This window comes from Glossina fuscipes, unplaced genomic scaffold (genome assembly GCF_014805625.2).
Source record: "Glossina fuscipes isolate IAEA_lab_2018 unplaced genomic scaffold, Yale_Gfus_2 222, whole genome shotgun sequence".
In the NCBI taxonomy this organism is placed as follows: Eukaryota; Metazoa; Arthropoda; class Insecta; order Diptera; family Glossinidae; genus Glossina; species Glossina fuscipes.
In genome coordinates this window covers 1,942,123-1,945,701 of record NW_023998565.1, presented here as the reverse complement: position 1 = coordinate 1,945,701, position 3,579 = coordinate 1,942,123, and the positions used below count along the sequence as shown (strand labels likewise).

The 3,579-nt window shown below is 31.2% G+C and overlaps 1 pseudogene; it reads left to right on the top strand.

Moving 5' to 3' along the window:
• Positions 1 to 2,043: 2,043 nt before the first annotated feature.
• Positions 2,044 to 3,160, top strand: LOC119642415 (annotated as a pseudogene).
• Positions 3,161 to 3,579: the final 419 nt, after the last annotated feature.

Below are 3,579 nucleotides of genomic sequence, written 5' to 3'. Positions count from 1 at the left end.
TATAACGGATCCAAAAACATTTTGCGGCATATGAAGTCTTTGATTCTTTTGACAAAATTGATGCAAGCTTCGAAAATAATCAGAATATGGCGAATGTTTTCCATCTCTCCTGATATTTAAAAGCGTTCATTTTCAATCTATATATGTGTTTTGACTAAACTATTAAAATTAATAATAACTTACGTAAATTAAACTTTTGTTTTAGTAGAAATGTTTATTTTTGTTTCTGATCATAAGTATTTGTTATCAATATTCTTAAAATTCGAATAGTTAGCATTCAGTTAATTTCTTTTATTATATTTATATTTAAAACTTGTAAACAATTATTTAATTATTTGATAAATTGTCGTAAAAAAATGAAGGGCGTTCATATCTGAAGCTTAACACTTAACACTTACAAGACTTGACTTCTTTTATAAAATAAAGTACGAACCCAAAGCTGCTAAACAGGAAATATGAAAACGAAACATATATATTTCATAAGAAAATTTGCAAAATTATATATTTTTTAAATATCATTATGAAATAAATACGCATCTATTCACGTATTAATTTAAGTTTCTTTTTTTTTTAAATTCTCGGTTAGTAAAAAATTTCATGGAGAACGTTTTCGAGCTTTTGTTTACTTTCATAGAACGGTTTAGAGTTTTTGTTCATTTTCATACCTACCTGTTTTTATAAACCTTGTAAAGGAAAACAAGCAGGTAACGGTTTTATGTGGAAACGAAGACGTTTTAGAAGTGTTTGCTGAAAAATTTAAATCGACCGAAAAATTGAGAAATATTAAAAATATTGCAAATAAAAAGAGCTCTAAAATGAAGAAATATTAAGTTTAAGTTTAATTTATTTATTTAAAGGTATTAGAACAGGAATTATCTTTATACCCGTAGCCGGAAGCTGCGAGATTTATTCATTCTATCAAAACATATGCATCACCCAGAAGGAGACTTCGGAGACGTCGAATCCTCTAATACGGACGGACGTTGAGTTCATCAAATTGCATTTACGTTGTTTATCGATTAATTACTCTCTCAAGTTACCAAATTCGAAGTTCAAATACATTGCAACAAATACTCTCTCAAGTTACCAAATTCGAATTTCAAATACATTGCAACAAGTTCGCTCGTTTAATTACTCTCTCAAGTTACCAAATTCGATTCAGTTTTTTTTTTCTCATATAAATTTCAATCAATCGCTATGATAATTAAAACAACCAGCATCCTTACTACATCTATATATGTATATATATATTTTTAGCTTTTAACAGAGTGATTTTCAGGCTAAACTATTCTCTATTCCCGTGAAACAAGCAACATTTGTGCCTTAAAAATTAGCTCTATTTTCTAAAGTTGTCCAAAGTTATTTGAAATAATTAAATTGATTGGGTGATGCTCGTAAGGAACCTGTGAATTACATACTGTTCTTATAAATGTTTAAAACTGCAAATTCAAAGGAAAATTTTCTGTTAATTGGCGTCGCGTTACTTAGTTAATTTTTGAGCCGAATTCTGAATAGATGAGCCTGGGACATATTTATGTTAAATTTCATGTAAAAATAGGGAGAGGATTGCAGAAATCTTCAAGTGGTTATCAAGTCAGAAGAGACGATTCTATAGATCTTTTTATATTTTTAACGGAGATCACTATTGGATTTTTAACATTATATTCTCCCGTTGACAGAAACGAAGCTATCAAGTTCAAGTGGCGAAACGGTTAAAGGACACTCGAACAATGCGAACAAAACTGAAAATATTTTTTATTTCCGTGATTTTTGCTAATTAGTCATTAACTAAACAAATACACGATATATATTTCCATTTTAACAAAAAAGGATAAAACGGACAGACGCGCAGGCAAGCTCAGAATCTATATGGTATGGTATGGTGTAAAAAAAAGTGTTACGGTGTAAAAAAAAGACTTAATACAATGTAAAAGTTAAATATAAGTAATTGTATTTCCACAAAGGTGATGGTTGGTACAGTTGGCGATGTATTCTTTCACAAAATTCTATGAAAAAAGCAAATAAATAAAATAGCACCATAAAATGAGATTTGTTAAAGATCCTTGTGGAATAATATGCTTAATGCAGACTATATAGTTATGAGATGGATTATATTACAAACAATGCAAGCTAAGTAAATATTTAAAGATAATTAAAATGACGTGAACACGCACGAGAAATTTTGTATTTTTAGTATATGGGCTCCCTTGCATGTGGTTTCCTTTAATACGGTAGTCTTCCTATTGGCAATGTCTCACCTGAAGGCGGTCTTGTCCGATCCCGGTTGTGTACCCTTACCAGCAAATCGTTTGGATTTTTCAGACATGCATACTGTAGGGAAAAGTACTGGTAATGGAAATAGTAGTAACGAATGGACAGTGTGCACACGTTGTGAAGCTTATAGACCGTCTAGAGCACATCATTGTCGGATTTGTAAGCGTTGCATACGACGAATGGATCACCATTGTCCTTGGATAAATAACTGTGTAGAAGAAATCAAAAGTAGTTTCTACAATTCCTTGTCTACGTAGTTGTCCTGGCTATATATTCTGCGGGCTTAGTAGTGGGCTCCTTAATTAATCCATGTGAAGGATGCAATTCGGAAAATATTGAGGGACAGACTAGATTGTGAGAATTTTGTGATAATTTCGTAAACGAAGAAAATTGATGGGCTTTTTTTTCAGACTTCATTGCGTCATTTTGCTAATAGAATCAGCTTTATTTGGCTTATTTGTTTTGGCAATAATGGTTGATCAAATGCATGCCATATTGTATGATGAAACAGCAACTGAACAAGCTCAACAGAAGGGCTCCCATCGACCCAATCGCCGTAAATTTTACCTTTTAGCTGACGTCTTCGGCCGGGGACACCCAGCTTGCTGGTTGCTCCCTTGCACTAGTTTTAATTCTTCATCTTCCGCTCTACGTTATTATGACAAGCCATTGCTTAGTCATGAAGTTTGAACAAGTGCGGTGGACTGTAAAAATACAATTAATCATACTACAAGCCCTTCCAAACCCAATTCAACAACAGTATCTAGATTTTAGAGTTATCATTTTTATAAATACTTAGTTTTGTAAATTTTTATGTAAATGTGTTGCTTTACGTTAAGCTATTTTTCCTAGTAATATTTCACAATAGCTTGTCTTCCTATGTAATATATACTTTTAGATATATAAAATATCAACAGTGGATAAGAAAACAGGATTTAATAATTTAAAGTTCTAGTCAAAATATTCAATCATTTTCAATAAATTTCTTATGTCGAATATAGAATTGTGCACAATAAAGAAGTATTTTGAAATTTCCTCTAATTGAACAATTATGTACAGTTCAATGAAAGGAATAAAATGTTTATGTACGAACTATTCCTAAATGGAAGGCTTTGAAAGATCAAAACAATAAAACGAAAGGAAAAAATAGTAGACGTAGTAATAAACAAATGGAAAGTTATCTTCGGCTGGGTCCGCACTTTCTAAATCCACTGCCATTTATCTATCAAAACATTTATCAATTTTACTCTCCCTTATATCACTGCAATAGAATAAAATTGGTGTTACAAGTTATTGTTACTAGAT